We start from the raw sequence: 19,397 nt of genomic DNA on the forward strand, positions 1-19,397 counted from the left end.
TTTCTTTTTAGCCTTTTCGCATGAAAACAGGGTCCAAAATCATGGGTTTTCGTTCAGCAGTGGAAGTAGGAGGCGCGCTCTACAATAGGCAAGGGTTTTCAAGTCTGCAAGTACGTTTTAAGCTGAGTTCCATGAACATTGTCCAAAATCATGTTTTAGGCCAAATCCACAATGCGACCAGTTCAGCATATGAGAGGAGCCACTGTTTGAGTGTAACAAACGTGAAACATTTCTTTTAGCCTTTTTGCATGAAAACAGGGTCCAAAATCATGGGTTTTCGTTCAGCAGTGGAAGTAGGAGGTGCGCTCTACAATAGGCAAGGGTTTTCAAGTCTGCAAGTACGTTTTAAGCTGAGTTCCATGAACATTGTCCAAAATCATGTTTTAACCAAAATCCACAATGCGACCAGTTCAGCATATGAGAGGAGACACTGTTTGTGTGTAACAAACGTGAAACATTTCTTTTAGCCATTTTGCATGAAAACAGGGTCCAAAATCATGGGTTTTCATTCAGCAGTGGAAGTAGGAGGCGCGCTCTACAATAGGCAAGGGTTTTCAAGTCTGCAAGTACGTTTTAAGCTGAGTTCCATGAACATTGTCCAAAATCATGTTTTAACCAAAATCCACAATGCGACCAGTTCAGCATATGAGAGGAGCCACTGTTTGAGTGTAACAAACGTGAAACATTTCTTTTAGCCTTTTTGCATGAAAACAGGGTCCAAAATCATGGGTTTTCGTTCAGCAGTGGAAGTAGGAGGCGCGCTCTACAATAGGCAAGGGTTTTCAAGTCTGCAAGTACGTTTTAAGCTGAGTTCCATGAACATTGTCCAAAATCATGTTTTAGGCCAAATCCACATTGCGACCAGTTCAGCATATGACAGGAGACACTGTTTGAGTGTAACAAACGTGAAACAATTCTTTTAGCCTTTTCTTATGAAAACAGGGTCCAAAATCATGGGTTTTCGTTCAGCAGTGGAAGTAGGAGGCGCGCTCTACAATAGGCAAGGGTTTTCAAGTCTGCAAGTACGTTTTAAGCTGAGTTCCATGAACATTGTCCAAAATCATGTTTTAACCAAAATCCACAATGCGACCAGTTCAGCATATGAGAGGAGACACTGTTTGAGTGTAACAAACGTGAAACATTTCTTTTAGCCTTTTCGCATGAAAACAGGGTCCAAAATCATGGGTTTTCGTTCAGCACTGGAAGTAGGAGGCGCGCTCTACAATAGGCAAGGGTTTTCAAGTCTGCAAGTACGTTTTAAGCTGAGTTCCATGAACATTGTCCAAAATCATGTTTTAGGCCAAATCCACATTGCGACCAGATCAGCATATGACAGGAGACACTGTTTGAGTGTAACAAACGTGAAACAATTCTTTTAGCCTTTTCGCATGAAAACAGGGTCCAAAATCATGGGTTTTCGTTCAGTAGTGGAAGTAGGAGGCGCGCTCTACAATAGGCAAGGGTTTTCAAGTCTGCAAGTACGTTTTAAGCTGAGTTCCATGAACATTGTCCAAAATCATGTTTTAACCAACATCCACAATGCGACCAGTTCAGCATATGAGAGGAGACACTGTTTGTGTGTAACAAACGTGAAACATTTCTTTTAGACATTTTGCATGAAAACAGGGTCCAAAATCATGGGTTTTCGTTCAGCAGTGGAAGTAGGAGGCGCGCTCTACAATAGGCAAGGGTTTTCAAGTCTGCAAGTACGTTTTAAGCTGAGTTCCATGAACATTGTCCAAAATCATGTTTTAACCAAAATCCACATTGCGACCAGATCAGCATATGACAGGAGACACTGTTTGAGTGTAACAAACGTGAAACAATTCTTTTAGCCTTTTCGCATGAAAACAGGGTCCAAAATCATGGGTTTTCGTTCAGCACTGGAAGTAGGAGGCGCGCTCTACAATAGGCAAGGGTTTTCAAGTCTGCAAGTACGTTTTAAGCTGAGTTCCATGAACATTGTCCAAAATCATGTTTTAGGCCAAATCCACATTGCGACCAGATCAGCATATGACAGGAGACACTGTTTGAGTGTAACAAACGTGAAACAATTCTTTTAGCCTTTTCGCATGAAAACAGGGTCCAAAATCATGGGTTTTCGTTCAGTAGTGGAAGTAGGAGGCGCGCTCTACAATAGGCAAGGGTTTTCAAGTCTGCAAGTACGTTTTAAGCTGAGTTCCATGAACATTGTCCAAAATCATGTTTTAGGCCAAATCCACATTGCGACCAGTTCAGCATATGAGAGGAGCCACTGTTTGAGTGTAACAAACGTGAAACATTTCTTTTAGCCTTTTTGCATGAAAACAGGGTCCAAAATCATGGGTTTTCGTTCAGCACTGGAAGTAGGAGGCGCGCTCTACAATAGGCAAGGGTTTTCAAGTCTGCAAGTACGTTTTAAGCTGAGTTCCATGAACATTGTCCAAAATCATGTTTTAGGCCAAATCCACAATGCGACCAGTTCAGCATATGAGAGGAGCCACTGTTTGAGTGTAACAAACGTGAAACATTTCTTTTAGCCTTTTTGCATGAAAACAGGGTCCAAAATCATGGGTTTTCGTTCAGCAGTGGAAGTAGGAGGTGCGCTCTACAATAGGCAAGGGTTTTCAAGTCTGCAAGTACGTTTTAAGCTGAGTTCCATGAACATTGTCCAAAATCATGTTTTAACCAAAATCCACAATGCGACCAGTTCAGCATATGAGAGGAGACACTGTTTGTGTGTAACAAACGTGAAACATTTCTTTTAGCCATTTTGCATGAAAACAGGGTCCAAAATCATGGGTTTTCATTCAGCAGTGGAAGTAGGAGGCGCGCTCTACAATAGGCAAGGGTTTTCAAGTCTGCAAGTACGTTTTAAGCTGAGTTCCATGAACATTGTCCAAAATCATGTTTTAACCAAAATCCACAATGCGACCAGTTCAGCATATGAGAGGAGCCACTGTTTGAGTGTAACAAACGTGAAACATTTCTTTTAGCCTTTTTGCATGAAAACAGGGTCCAAAATCATGGGTTTTCGTTCAGCAGTGGAAGTAGGAGGCGCGCTCTACAATAGGCAAGGGTTTTCAAGTCTGCAAGTACGTTTTAAGCTGAGTTCCATGAACATTGTCCAAAATCATGTTTTAGGCCAAATCCACATTGCGACCAGTTCAGCATATGACAGGAGACACTGTTTGAGTGTAACAAACGTGAAACAATTCTTTTAGCCTTTTCTTATGAAAACAGGGTCCAAAATCATGGGTTTTCGTTCAGCAGTGGAAGTAGGAGGCGCGCTCTACAATAGGCAAGGGTTTTCAAGTCTGCAAGTACGTTTTAAGCTGAGTTCCATGAACATTGTCCAAAATCATGTTTTAACCAAAATCCACAATGCGACCAGTTCAGCATATGAGAGGAGACACTGTTTGAGTGTAACAAACGTGAAACATTTCTTTTAGCCTTTTCGCATGAAAACAGGGTCCAAAATCATGGGTTTTCGTTCAGCACTGGAAGTAGGAGGCGCGCTCTACAATAGGCAAGGGTTTTCAAGTCTGCAAGTACGTTTTAAGCTGAGTTCCATGAACATTGTCCAAAATCATGTTTTAGGCCAAATCCACATTGCGACCAGATCAGCATATGACAGGAGACACTGTTTGAGTGTAACAAACGTGAAACAATTCTTTTAGCCTTTTCGCATGAAAACAGGGTCCAAAATCATGGGTTTTCGTTCAGTAGTGGAAGTAGGAGGCGCGCTCTACAATAGGCAAGGGTTTTCAAGTCTGCAAGTACGTTTTAAGCTGAGTTCCATGAACATTGTCCAAAATCATGTTTTAACCAACATCCACAATGCGACCAGTTCAGCATATGAGAGGAGACACTGTTTGTGTGTAACAAACGTGAAACATTTCTTTTAGACATTTTGCATGAAAACAGGGTCCAAAATCATGGGTTTTCGTTCAGCAGTGGAAGTAGGAGGCGCGCTCTACAATAGGCAAGGGTTTTCAAGTCTGCAAGTACGTTTTAAGCTGAGTTCCATGAACATTGTCCAAAATCATGTTTTAACCAAAATCCACAATGCGACCAGTTCAGCATATGAGAGGAGACACTGTTTGAGTGTAACAAACGTGAAACATTTCTTTTAGCCTTTTCGCATGAAAACAGGGTCCAAAATCATGGGTTTTCGTTCAGCACTGGAAGTAGGAGGCGCGCTCTACAATAGGCAAGGGTTTTCAAGTCTGCAAGTACGTTTTAAGCTGAGTTCCATGAACATTGTCCAAAATCATGTTTTAGGCCAAATCCACATTGCGACCAGATCAGCATATGACAGGAGACACTGTTTGAGTGTAACAAACGTGAAACAATTCTTTTAGCCTTTTCGCATGAAAACAGGGTCCAAAATCATGGGTTTTCGTTCAGTAGTGGAAGTAGGAGGCGCGCTCTACAATAGGCAAGGGTTTTCAAGTCTGCAAGTACGTTTTAAGCTGAGTTCCATGAACATTGTCCAAAATCATGTTTTAGGCCAAATCCACATTGCGACCAGTTCAGCATATGAGAGGAGCCACTGTTTGAGTGTAACAAACGTGAAACATTTCTTTTAGCCTTTTTGCATGAAAACAGGGTCCAAAATCATGGGTTTTCGTTCAGCACTGGAAGTAGGAGGCGCGCTCTACAATAGGCAAGGGTTTTCAAGTCTGCAAGTACGTTTTAAGCTGAGTTCCATGAACATTGTCCAAAATCATGTTTTAGGCCAAATCCACAATGCGACCAGTTCAGCATATGAGAGGAGCCACTGTTTGAGTGTAACAAACGTGAAACATTTCTTTTAGCCTTTTCGCATGAAAACAGGGTCCAAAATCATGGGTTTTCGTTCAGCAGTGGAAGTAGGAGGTGCGCTCTACAATAGGCAAGGGTTTTCAAGTCTGCAAGTACGTTTTAAGCTGAGTTCCATGAACATTGTCCAAAATCATGTTTTAACCAAAATCCACAATGCGACCAGTTCAGCATATGAGAGGAGACACTGTTTGTGTGTAACAAACGTGAAACATTTCTTTTAGCCATTTTGCATGAAAACAGGGTCCAAAATCATGGGTTTTCATTCAGCAGTGGAAGTAGGAGGCGCGCTCTACAATAGGCAAGGGTTTTCAAGTCTGCAAGTACGTTTTAAGCTGAGTTCCATGAACATTGTCCAAAATCATGTTTTAACCAAAATCCACAATGCGACCAGTTCAGCATATGAGAGGAGCCACTGTTTGAGTGTAACAAACGTGAAACATTTCTTTTAGCCTTTTTGCATGAAAACAGGGTCCAAAATCATGGGTTTTCGTTCAGCAGTGGAAGTAGGAGGCGCGCTCTACAATAGGCAAGGGTTTTCAAGTCTGCAAGTACGTTTTAAGCTGAGTTCCATGAACATTGTCCAAAATCATGTTTTAGGCCAAATCCACATTGCGACCAGTTCAGCATATGACAGGAGACACTGTTTGAGTGTAACAAACGTGAAACAATTCTTTTAGCCTTTTCTTATGAAAACAGGGTCCAAAATCATGGGTTTTCGTTCAGCAGTGGAAGTAGGAGGCGCGCTCTACAATAGGCAAGGGTTTTCAAGTCTGCAAGTACGTTTTAAGCTGAGTTCCATGAACATTGTCCAAAATCATGTTTTAACCAAAATCCACAATGCGACCAGTTCAGCATATGAGAGGAGACACTGTTTGAGTGTAACAAACGTGAAACATTTCTTTTAGCCTTTTCGCATGAAAACAGGGTCCAAAATCATGGGTTTTCGTTCAGCACTGGAAGTAGGAGGCGCGCTCTACAATAGGCAAGGGTTTTCAAGTCTGCAAGTACGTTTTAAGCTGAGTTCCATGAACATTGTCCAAAATCATGTTTTAGGCCAAATCCACATTGCGACCAGATCAGCATATGACAGGAGACACTGTTTGAGTGTAACAAACGTGAAACATTTCTTTTAGCCTTTTCGCATGAAAACAGGGTCCAAAATCATGGGTTTTCGTTCAGCACTGGAAGTAGGAGGCGCGCTCTACAATAGGCAAGGGTTTTCAAGTCTGCAAGTACGTTTTAAGCTGAGTTCCATGAACATTGTCCAAAATCATGTTTTAGGCCAAATCCACATTGCGACCAGATCAGCATATGACAGGAGACACTGTTTGAGTGTAACAAACGTGAAACAATTCTTTTAGCCTTTTCGCATGAAAACAGGGTCCAAAATCATGGGTTTTCGTTCAGTAGTGGAAGTAGGAGGCGCGCTCTACAATAGGCAAGGGTTTTCAAGTCTGCAAGTACGTTTTAAGCTGAGTTCCATGAACATTGTCCAAAATCATGTTTTAACCAACATCCACAATGCGACCAGTTCAGCATATGAGAGGAGACACTGTTTGTGTGTAACAAACGTGAAACATTTCTTTTAGACATTTTGCATGAAAACAGGGTCCAAAATCATGGGTTTTCGTTCAGCAGTGGAAGTAGGAGGCGCGCTCTACAATAGGCAAGGGTTTTCAAGTCTGCAAGTACGTTTTAAGCTGAGTTCCATGAACATTGTCCAAAATCATGTTTTAACCAAAATCCACAATGCGACCAGTTCAGCATATGAGAGGAGACACTGTTTGAGTGTAACAAACGTGAAACATTTCTTTTAGCCTTTTCGCATGAAAACAGGGTCCAAAATCATGGGTTTTCGTTCAGCACTGGAAGTAGGAGGCGCGCTCTACAATAGGCAAGGGTTTTCAAGTCTGCAAGTACGTTTTAAGCTGAGTTCCATGAACATTGTCCAAAATCATGTTTTAGGCCAAATCCACATTGCGACCAGATCAGCATATGACAGGAGACACTGTTTGAGTGTAACAAACGTGAAACAATTCTTTTAGCCTTTTCGCATGAAAACAGGGTCCAAAATCATGGGTTTTCGTTCAGTAGTGGAAGTAGGAGGCGCGCTCTACAATAGGCAAGGGTTTTCAAGTCTGCAAGTACGTTTTAAGCTGAGTTCCATGAACATTGTCCAAAATCATGTTTTAGGCCAAATCCACATTGCGACCAGTTCAGCATATGAGAGGAGCCACTGTTTGAGTGTAACAAACGTGAAACATTTCTTTTAGCCTTTTTGCATGAAAACAGGGTCCAAAATCATGGGTTTTCGTTCAGCACTGGAAGTAGGAGGCGCGCTCTACAATAGGCAAGGGTTTTCAAGTCTGCAAGTACGTTTTAAGCTGAGTTCCATGAACATTGTCCAAAATCATGTTTTAGGCCAAATCCACAATGCGACCAGTTCAGCATATGAGAGGAGCCACTGTTTGAGTGTAACAAACGTGAAACATTTCTTTTAGCCTTTTTGCATGAAAACAGGGTCCAAAATCATGGGTTTTCGTTCAGCAGTGGAAGTAGGAGGTGCGCTCTACAATAGGCAAGGGTTTTCAAGTCTGCAAGTACGTTTTAAGCTGAGTTCCATGAACATTGTCCAAAATCATGTTTTAACCAAAATCCACAATGCGACCAGTTCAGCATATGAGAGGAGACACTGTTTGTGTGTAACAAACGTGAAACATTTCTTTTAGCCATTTTGCATGAAAACAGGGTCCAAAATCATGGGTTTTCATTCAGCAGTGGAAGTAGGAGGCGCGCTCTACAATAGGCAAGGGTTTTCAAGTCTGCAAGTACGTTTTAAGCTGAGTTCCATGAACATTGTCCAAAATCATGTTTTAACCAAAATCCACAATGCGACCAGTTCAGCATATGAGAGGAGCCACTGTTTGAGTGTAACAAACGTGAAACATTTCTTTTAGCCTTTTTGCATGAAAACAGGGTCCAAAATCATGGGTTTTCGTTCAGCAGTGGAAGTAGGAGGCGCGCTCTACAATAGGCAAGGGTTTTCAAGTCTGCAAGTACGTTTTAAGCTGAGTTCCATGAACATTGTCCAAAATCATGTTTTAGGCCAAATCCACATTGCGACCAGTTCAGCATATGACAGGAGACACTGTTTGAGTGTAACAAACGTGAAACAATTCTTTTAGCCTTTTCTTATGAAAACAGGGTCCAAAATCATGGGTTTTCGTTCAGCAGTGGAAGTAGGAGGCGCGCTCTACAATAGGCAAGGGTTTTCAAGTCTGCAAGTACGTTTTAAGCTGAGTTCCATGAACATTGTCCAAAATCATGTTTTAACCAAAATCCACAATGCGACCAGTTCAGCATATGAGAGGAGACACTGTTTGAGTGTAACAAACGTGAAACATTTCTTTTAGCCTTTTCGCATGAAAACAGGGTCCAAAATCATGGGTTTTCGTTCAGCACTGGAAGTAGGAGGCGCGCTCTACAATAGGCAAGGGTTTTCAAGTCTGCAAGTACGTTTTAAGCTGAGTTCCATGAACATTGTCCAAAATCATGTTTTAGGCCAAATCCACATTGCGACCAGATCAGCATATGACAGGAGACACTGTTTGAGTGTAACAAACGTGAAACAATTCTTTTAGCCTTTTCGCATGAAAACAGGGTCCAAAATCATGGGTTTTCGTTCAGTAGTGGAAGTAGGAGGCGCGCTCTACAATAGGCAAGGGTTTTCAAGTCTGCAAGTACGTTTTAAGCTGAGTTCCATGAACATTGTCCAAAATCATGTTTTAGGCCAAATCCACATTGCGACCAGTTCAGCATATGAGAGGAGCCACTGTTTGAGTGTAACAAACGTGAAACATTTCTTTTAGCCTTTTTGCATGAAAACAGGGTCCAAAATCATGGGTTTTCGTTCAGCACTGGAAGTAGGAGGCGCGCTCTACAATAGGCAAGGGTTTTCAAGTCTGCAAGTACGTTTTAAGCTGAGTTCCATAAACATTGTCCAAAATCATGTTTTAGGCCAAATCCACAATGCGACCAGTTCAGCATATGAGAGGAGCCACTGTTAGAGTGTAACAAACGTGAAACATTTATTTTAGCCTTTTTGCATGAAAACAGGGTCCAAAATCATGGGTTTTCGTTCAGCAGTGGAAGTAGGAGGTGCGCTCTACAATAGGCAATGGTTTTCAAGTCTGCAAGTACGTTTTAAGCTGAGTTCCATGAACATTGTCCAAAATCATGTTTTAGGCCAAATCCACATTGCGACCAGTTCAGCATATGACAGGAGACACTGTTTGAGTGTAACAAACGTGAAACAATTCTTTTAGCCTTTTCTTATGAAAACAGGGTCCAAAATCATGGGTTTTCGTTCAGCAGTGGAAGTAGGAGGCGCGCTCTACAATAGGCAAGGGTTTTCAAGTCTGCAAGTACGTTTTAAGCTGAGTTCCATGAACATTGTCCAAAATCATGTTTTAACCAAAATCCACAATGCGACCAGTTCAGCATATGAGAGGAGACACTGTTTGAGTGTAACAAACGTGAAACATTTCTTTTAGCCTTTTCGCATGAAAACAGGGTCCAAAATCATGGGTTTTCGTTCAGCACTGGAAGTAGGAGGCGCGCTCTACAATAGGCAAGGGTTTTCAAGTCTGCAAGTACGTTTTAAGCTGAGTTCCATGAACATTGTCCAAAATCATGTTTTAGGCCAAATCCACATTGCGACCAGATCAGCATATGACAGGAGACACTGTTTGAGTGTAACAAACGTGAAACAATTCTTTTAGCCTTTTCGCATGAAAACAGGGTCCAAAATCATGGGTTTTCGTTCAGTAGTGGAAGTAGGAGGCGCGCTCTACAATAGGCAAGGGTTTTCAAGTCTGCAAGTACGTTTTAAGCTGAGTTCCATGAACATTGTCCAAAATCATGTTTTAGGCCAAATCCACATTGCGACCAGTTCAGCATATGAGAGGAGCCACTGTTTGAGTGTAACAAACGTGAAACATTTCTTTTAGCCTTTTTGCATGAAAACAGGGTCCAAAATCATGGGTTTTCGTTCAGCACTGGAAGTAGGAGGCGCGCTCTACAATAGGCAAGGGTTTTCAAGTCTGCAAGTACGTTTTAAGCTGAGTTCCATAAACATTGTCCAAAATCATGTTTTAGGCCAAATCCACAATGCGACCAGTTCAGCATATGAGAGGAGCCACTGTTAGAGTGTAACAAACGTGAAACATTTATTTTAGCCTTTTTGCATGAAAACAGGGTCCAAAATCATGGGTTTTCGTTCAGCAGTGGAAGTAGGAGGTGCGCTCTACAATAGGCAAGGGTTTTCAAGTCTGCAAGTACGTTTTAAGCTGAGTTCCATGAACATTGTCCAAAATCATGTTTTAGGCCAAATCCACATTGCGACCAGTTCAGCATATGACAGGAGACACTGTTTGAGTGTAACAAACGTGAAACAATTCTTTTAGCCTTTTCTTATGAAAACAGGGTCCAAAATCATGGGTTTTCGTTCAGCAGTGGAAGTAGGAGGCGCGCTCTACAATAGGCAAGGGTTTTCAAGTCTGCAAGTACGTTTTAAGCTGAGTTCCATGAACATTGTCCAAAATCATGTTTTAACCAAAATCCACAATGCGACCAGTTCAGCATATGACAGGAGACACTGTTTGAGTGTAACAAACGTGAAACAATTCTTTTAGCCTTTTCTTATGAAAACAGGGTCCAAAATCATGGGTTTTCGTTCAGCAGTGGAAGTAGGAGGCGCGCTCTACAATAGGCAAGGGTTTTCAAGTCTGCAAGTACGTTTTAAGCTGAGTTCCATGAACATTGTCCAAAATCATGTTTTAACCAAAATCCACAATGCGACCAGTTCAGCATATGAGAGGAGACACTGTTTGAGTGTAACAAACGTGAAACATTTCTTTTAGCCTTTTCGCATGAAAACAGGGTCCAAAATCATGGGTTTTCGTTCAGTAGTGGAAGTAGGAGGCGCGCTCTACAATAGGCAAGGGTTTTCAAGTCTGCAAGTACGTTTTAAGCTGAGTTCCATGAACATTGTCCAAAATCATGTTTTAACCAACATCCACAATGCGACCAGTTCAGCATATGAGAGGAGACACTGTTTGTGTGTAACAAACGTGAAACATTTCTTTTAGACATTTTGCATGAAAACAGGGTCCAAAATCATGGGTTTTCGTTCAGCAGTGGAAGTAGGAGGCGCGCTCTACAATAGGCAAGGGTTTTCAAGTCTGCAAGTACGTTTTAAGCTGAGTTCCATGAACATTGTCCAAAATCATGTTTTAACCAAAATCCACAATGCGACCAGTTCAGCATATGAGAGGAGACACTGTTTGAGTGTAACAAACGTGAAACATTTCTTTTAGCCTTTTCGCATGAAAACAGGGTCCAAAATCATGGGTTTTCGTTCAGCACTGGAAGTAGGAGGCGCGCTCTACAATAGGCAAGGGTTTTCAAGTCTGCAAGTACGTTTTAAGCTGAGTTCCATGAACATTGTCCAAAATCATGTTTTAGGCCAAATCCACATTGCGACCAGATCAGCATATGACAGGAGACACTGTTTGAGTGTAACAAACGTGAAACAATTCTTTTAGCCTTTTCGCATGAAAACAGGGTCCAAAATCATGGGTTTTCGTTCAGTAGTGGAAGTAGGAGGCGCGCTCTACAATAGGCAAGGGTTTTCAAGTCTGCAAGTACGTTTTAAGCTGAGTTCCATGAACATTGTCCAAAATCATGTTTTAGGCCAAATCCACATTGCGACCAGTTCAGCATATGAGAGGAGCCACTGTTTGAGTGTAACAAACGTGAAACATTTCTTTTAGCCTTTTTGCATGAAAACAGGGTCCAAAATCATGGGTTTTCGTTCAGCACTGGAAGTAGGAGGCGCGCTCTACAATAGGCAAGGGTTTTCAAGTCTGCAAGTACGTTTTAAGCTGAGTTCCATGAACATTGTCCAAAATCATGTTTTAGGCCAAATCCACAATGCGACCAGTTCAGCATATGAGAGGAGCCACTGTTTGAGTGTAACAAACGTGAAACATTTCTTTTAGCCTTTTTGCATGAAAACAGGGTCCAAAATCATGGGTTTTCGTTCAGCAGTGGAAGTAGGAGGTGCGCTCTACAATAGGCAAGGGTTTTCAAGTCTGCAAGTACGTTTTAAGCTGAGTTCCATGAACATTGTCCAAAATCATGTTTTAACCAAAATCCACAATGCGACCAGTTCAGCATATGAGAGGAGACACTGTTTGTGTGTAACAAACGTGAAACATTTCTTTTAGCCATTTTGCATGAAAACAGGGTCCAAAATCATGGGTTTTCATTCAGCAGTGGAAGTAGGAGGCGCGCTCTACAATAGGCAAGGGTTTTCAAGTCTGCAAGTACGTTTTAAGCTGAGTTCCATGAACATTGTCCAAAATCATGTTTTAACCAAAATCCACAATGCGACCAGTTCAGCATATGAGAGGAGCCACTGTTTGAGTGTAACAAACGTGAAACATTTCTTTTAGCCTTTTTGCATGAAAACAGGGTCCAAAATCATGGGTTTTCGTTCAGCAGTGGAAGTAGGAGGCGCGCTCTACAATAGGCAAGGGTTTTCAAGTCTGCAAGTACGTTTTAAGCTGAGTTCCATGAACATTGTCCAAAATCATGTTTTAGGCCAAATCCACATTGCGACCAGTTCAGCATATGACAGGAGACACTGTTTGAGTGTAACAAACGTGAAACAATTCTTTTAGCCTTTTCTTATGAAAACAGGGTCCAAAATCATGGGTTTTCGTTCAGCAGTGGAAGTAGGAGGCGCGCTCTACAATAGGCAAGGGTTTTCAAGTCTGCAAGTACGTTTTAAGCTGAGTTCCATGAACATTGTCCAAAATCATGTTTTAACCAAAATCCACAATGCGACCAGTTCAGCATATGAGAGGAGACACTGTTTGAGTGTAACAAACGTGAAACATTTCTTTTAGCCTTTTCGCATGAAAACAGGGTCCAAAATCATGGGTTTTCGTTCAGCACTGGAAGTAGGAGGCGCGCTCTACAATAGGCAAGGGTTTTCAAGTCTGCAAGTACGTTTTAAGCTGAGTTCCATGAACATTGTCCAAAATCATGTTTTAGGCCAAATCCACATTGCGACCAGATCAGCATATGACAGGAGACACTGTTTGAGTGTAACAAACGTGAAACATTTCTTTTAGCCTTTTCGCATGAAAACAGGGTCCAAAATCATGGGTTTTCGTTCAGCACTGGAAGTAGGAGGCGCGCTCTACAATAGGCAAGGGTTTTCAAGTCTGCAAGTACGTTTTAAGCTGAGTTCCATGAACATTGTCCAAAATCATGTTTTAGGCCAAATCCACATTGCGACCAGATCAGCATATGACAGGAGACACTGTTTGAGTGTAACAAACGTGAAACAATTCTTTTAGCCTTTTCGCATGAAAACAGGGTCCAAAATCATGGGTTTTCGTTCAGTAGTGGAAGTAGGAGGCGCGCTCTACAATAGGCAAGGGTTTTCAAGTCTGCAAGTACGTTTTAAGCTGAGTTCCATGAACATTGTCCAAAATCATGTTTTAACCAACATCCACAATGCGACCAGTTCAGCATATGAGAGGAGACACTGTTTGTGTGTAACAAACGTGAAACATTTCTTTTAGACATTTTGCATGAAAACAGGGTCCAAAATCATGGGTTTTCGTTCAGCAGTGGAAGTAGGAGGCGCGCTCTACAATAGGCAAGGGTTTTCAAGTCTGCAAGTACGTTTTAAGCTGAGTTCCATGAACATTGTCCAAAATCATGTTTTAACCAAAATCCACAATGCGACCAGTTCAGCATATGAGAGGAGACACTGTTTGAGTGTAACAAACGTGAAACATTTCTTTTAGCCTTTTCGCATGAAAACAGGGTCCAAAATCATGGGTTTTCGTTCAGCACTGGAAGTAGGAGGCGCGCTCTACAATAGGCAAGGGTTTTCAAGTCTGCAAGTACGTTTTAAGCTGAGTTCCATGAACATTGTCCAAAATCATGTTTTAGGCCAAATCCACATTGCGACCAGATCAGCATATGACAGGAGACACTGTTTGAGTGTAACAAACGTGAAACAATTCTTTTAGCCTTTTCGCATGAAAACAGGGTCCAAAATCATGGGTTTTCGTTCAGTAGTGGAAGTAGGAGGCGCGCTCTACAATAGGCAAGGGTTTTCAAGTCTGCAAGTACGTTTTAAGCTGAGTTCCATGAACATTGTCCAAAATCATGTTTTAGGCCAAATCCACATTGCGACCAGTTCAGCATATGAGAGGAGCCACTGTTTGAGTGTAACAAACGTGAAACATTTCTTTTAGCCTTTTTGCATGAAAACAGGGTCCAAAATCATGGGTTTTCGTTCAGCACTGGAAGTAGGAGGCGCGCTCTACAATAGGCAAGGGTTTTCAAGTCTGCAAGTACGTTTTAAGCTGAGTTCCATGAACATTGTCCAAAATCATGTTTTAGGCCAAATCCACAATGCGACCAGTTCAGCATATGAGAGGAGCCACTGTTTGAGTGTAACAAACGTGAAACATTTCTTTTAGCCTTTTTGCATGAAAACAGGGTCCAAAATCATGGGTTTTCGTTCAGCAGTGGAAGTAGGAGGTGCGCTCTACAATAGGCAAGGGTTTTCAAGTCTGCAAGTACGTTTTAAGCTGAGTTCCATGAACATTGTCCAAAATCATGTTTTAACCAAAATCCACAATGCGACCAGTTCAGCATATGAGAGGAGACACTGTTTGTGTGTAACAAACGTGAAACATTTCTTTTAGCCATTTTGCATGAAAACAGGGTCCAAAATCATGGGTTTTCATTCAGCAGTGGAAGTAGGAGGCGCGCTCTACAATAGGCAAGGGTTTTCAAGTCTGCAAGTACGTTTTAAGCTGAGTTCCATGAACATTGTCCAAAATCATGTTTTAACCAAAATCCACAATGCGACCAGTTCAGCATATGAGAGGAGCCACTGTTTGAGTGTAACAAACGTGAAACATTTCTTTTAGCCTTTTTGCATGAAAACAGGGTCCAAAATCATGGGTTTTCGTTCAGCAGTGGAAGTAGGAGGCGCGCTCTACAATAGGCAAGGGTTTTCAAGTCTGCAAGTACGTTTTAAGCTGAGTTCCATGAACATTGTCCAAAATCATGTTTTAGGCCAAATCCACATTGCGACCAGTTCAGCATATGACAGGAGACACTGTTTGAGTGTAACAAACGTGAAACAATTCTTTTAGCCTTTTCTTATGAAAACAGGGTCCAAAATCATGGGTTTTCGTTCAGCAGTGGAAGTAGGAGGCGCGCTCTACAATAGGCAAGGGTTTTCAAGTCTGCAAGTACGTTTTAAGCTGAGTTCCATGAACATTGTCCAAAATCATGTTTTAACCAAAATCCACAATGCGACCAGTTCAGCATATGAGAGGAGACACTGTTTGAGTGTAACAAACGTGAAACATTTCTTTTAGCCTTTTCGCATGAAAACAGGGTCCAAAATCATGGGTTTTCGTTCAGCACTGGAAGTAGGAGGCGCGCTCTACAATAGGCAAGGGTTTTCAAGTCTGCAAGTACGTTTTAAGCTGAGTTCCATGAACATTGTCCAAAATCATGTTTTAGGCCAAATCCACATTGCGACCAGATCAGCATATGACAGGAGACACTGTTTGAGTGTAACAAACGTGAAACAATTCTTTTAGCCTTTTCGCATGAAAACAGGGTCCAAAATCATGGGTTTTCGTTCAGTAGTGGAAGTAGGAGGCGCGCTCTACAATAGGCAAGGGTTTTCAAGTCTGCAAGTACGTTTTAAGCTGAGTTCCATGAACATTGTCCAAAATCATGTTTTAGGCCAAATCCACATTGCGACCAGTTCAGCATATGAGAGGAGCCACTGTTTGAGTGTAACAAACGTGAAACATTTCTTTTAGCCTTTTTGCATGAAAACAGGGTCCAAAATCATGGGTTTTCGTTCAGCACTGGAAGTAGGAGGCGCGCTCTACAATAGGCAAGGGTTTTCAAGTCTGCAAGTACGTTTTAAGCTGAGTTCCATAAACATTGTCCAAAATCATGTTTTAGGCCAAATCCACAATGCGACCAGTTCAGCATATGAGAGGAGCCACTGTTAGAGTGTAACAAACGTGAAACATTTATTTTAGCCTTTTTGCATGAAAACAGGGTCCAAAATCATGGGTTTTCGTTCAGCAGTGGAAGTAGGAGGTGCGCTCTACAATAGGCAAGGGTTTTCAAGTCTGCAAGTACGTTTTAAGCTGAGTTCCATGAACATTGTCCAAAATCATGTTTTAGGCCAAATCCACATTGCGACCAGTTCAGCATATGACAGGAGACACTGTTTGAGTGTAACAAACGTGAAACAATTCTTTTAGCCTTTTCTTATGAAAACAGGGTCCAAAATCATGGGTTTTCGTTCAGCAGTGGAAGTAGGAGGCGCGCTCTACAATAGGCAAGGGTTTTCAAGTCTGCAAGTACGTTTTAAGCTGAGTTCCATGAACATTGTCCAAAATCATGTTTTAACCAAAATCCACAATGCGACCAGTTCAGCATATGAGAGGAGACACTGTTTGAGTGTAACAAACGTGAAACATTTCTTTTAGCCTTTTCGCATGAAAACAGGGTCCAAAATCATGGGTTTTCGTTCAGCACTGGAAGTAGGAGGCGCGCTCTACAATAGGCAAGGGTTTTCAAGTCTGCAAGTACGTTTTAAGCTGAGTTCCATGAACATTGTCCAAAATCATGTTTTAGGCCAAATCCACATTGCGACCAGATCAGCATATGACAGGAGACACTGTTTGAGTGTAACAAACGTGAAACAATTCTTTTAGCCTTTTCGCATGAAAACAGGGTCCAAAATCATGGGTTTTCGTTCAGTAGTGGAAGTAGGAGGCGCGCTCTACAATAGGCAAGGGTTTTCAAGTCTGCAAGTACGTTTTAAGCTGAGTTCCATGAACATTGTCCAAAATCATGTTTTAGGCCAAATCCACATTGCGACCAGTTCAGCATATGAGAGGAGCCACTGTTTGAGTGTAACAAACGTGAAACATTTCTTTTAGCCTTTTTGCATGAAAACAGGGTCCAAAATCATGGGTTTTCGTTCAGCACTGGAAGTAGGAGGCGCGCTCTACAATAGGCAAGGGTTTTCAAGTCTGCAAGTACGTTTTAAGCTGAGTTCCATAAACATTGTCCAAAATCATGTTTTAGGCCAAATCCACAATGCGACCAGTTCAGCATATGAGAGGAGCCACTGTTAGAGTGTAACAAACGTGAAACATTTATTTTAGCCTTTTTGCATGAAAACAGGGTCCAAAATCATGGGTTTTCGTTCAGCAGTGGAAGTAGGAGGTGCGCTCTACAATAGGCAAGGGTTTTCAAGTCTGCAAGTACGTTTTAAGCTGAGTTCCATGAACATTGTCCAAAATCATGTTTTAGGCCAAATCCACATTGCGACCAGTTCAGCATATGACAGGAGACACTGTTTGAGTGTAACAAACGTGAAACAATTCTTTTAGCCTTTTCTTATGAAAACAGGGTCCAAAATCATGGGTTTTCGTTCAGCAGTGGAAGTAGGAGGCGCGCTCTACAATAGGCAAGGGTTTTCAAGTCTGCAAGTACGTTTTAAGCTGAGTTCCATGAACATTGTCCAAAATCATGTTTTAACCAAAATCCACAATGCGACCAGTTCAGCATATGACAGGAGACACTGTTTGAGTGTAACAAACGTGAAACAATTCTTTTAGCCTTTTCTTATGAAAACAGGGTCCAAAATCATGGGTTTTCGTTCAGCAGTGGAAGTAGGAGGCGCGCTCTACAATAGGCAAGGGTTTTCAAGTCTGCAAGTACGTTTTAAGCTGAGTTCCATGAACATTGTCCAAAATCATGTTTTAACCAAAATCCACAATGCGACCAGTTCAGCATATGACAGGAGACACTGTTTGAGTGTAACAAACGTGAAACATTTCTTTTAGCCTTTTCGCATGAAAACAGGGTCCAAAATCATGGGTTTTCGTTCAGCACTGGAAGTAGGAGGCGCGCTCTACAATAGGCAAGGGTTTTCAAGTCTGCAAGTACGTTTTAAGCTGAGTTCCATGAACATTGTCCAAAATCATGTTTTAGGCCAAATCCACATTGCGACCAGATCAGCATATGACAGGAGACACTGTTTGAGTGTAACAAACGTGAAACAATTCTTTTAGCCTTTTCGCATGAAAACAGGGTCCAAAATCATGGGTTTTCGTTCAGTAGTGGAAGTAGGAGGCGCGCTCTACAATAGGCAAGGGTTTTCAAGTCTGCAAGTACGTTTTAAGCTGAGTTCCATGAACATTGTCCAAAATCATGTTTTAGGCCAAATCCACATTGCGACCAGTTCAGCATATGAGAGGAGCCACTGTTTGAGTGTAACAAACGTGAAACATTTCTTTTAGCCTTTATGCATGAAAACAGGGTCCAAAATCATGGGTTTTCGTTCAGCACTGGAAGTAGGAGGCGCGCTCTACAATAGGCAAGGGTTTTCAAGTCTGCAAGTACGTTTTAAGCTGAGTTCCATGAACATTGTCCAAAATCATGTTTTAGGCCAAATCCACAATGCGACCAGTTCAGCATATGAGAGGAGCCACTGTTTGAGTGTAACAAACGTGAAACATTTCTTTTAGCCTTTTTGCATGAAAACAGGGTCCAAAATCATGGGTTTTCGTTCAGCAGTGGAAGTAGGAGGTGCGCTCTACAATAGGCAAGGGTTTTCAAGTCTGCAAGTACGTTTTAAGCTGAGTTCCATGAACATTGTCCAAAATCATGTTTTAACCAAAATCCACAATGCGACCAGTTCAGCATATGAGAGGAGACACTGTTTGTGTGTAACAAACGTGAAACATTTCTTTTAGCCATTTTGCATGAAAACAGGGTCCAAAATCATGGGTTTTCATTCAGCAGTGGAAGTAGGAGGCGCGCTCTACAATAGGCAAGGGTTTTCAAGTCTGCAAGTACGTTTTAAGCTGAGTTCCATGAACATTGTCCAAAATCATGTTTTAACCAAAATCCACAATGCGACCAGTTCAGCATATGAGAGGAGCCACTGTTTGAGTGTAACAAACGTGAAACATTTCTTTTAGCCTTTTTGCATGAAAACAGGGTCCAAAATCATGGGTTTTCGTTCAGCAGTGGAAGTAGGAGGCGCGCTCTACAATAGGCAAGGGTTTTCAAGTCTGCAAGTACGTTTTAAGCTGAGTTCCATGAACATTGTCCAAAATCATGTTTTAGGCCAAATCCACATTGCGACCAGTTCAGCATATGACAGGAGACACTGTTTGAGTGTAACAAACGTGAAACAATTCTTTTAGCCTTTTCTTATGAAAACAGGGTCCAAAATCATGGGTTTTCGTTCAGCAGTGGAAGTAGGAGGCGCGCTCTACAATAGGCAAGGGTTTTCAAGTCTGCAAGTACGTTTTAAGCTGAGTTCCATGAACATTGTCCAAAATCATGTTTTAACCAAAATCCACAATGCGACCAGTTCAGCATATGAGAGGAGACACTGTTTGAGTGTAACAAACGTGAAACATTTATTTTAGCCTTTT

The sequence above is a fragment of the Coregonus lavaretus genome (assembly GCF_964263955.1).
Source record: "Coregonus lavaretus genome assembly, chromosome: 14".
NCBI classification, from domain to species: domain Eukaryota; kingdom Metazoa; phylum Chordata; class Actinopteri; order Salmoniformes; family Salmonidae; genus Coregonus; species Coregonus lavaretus.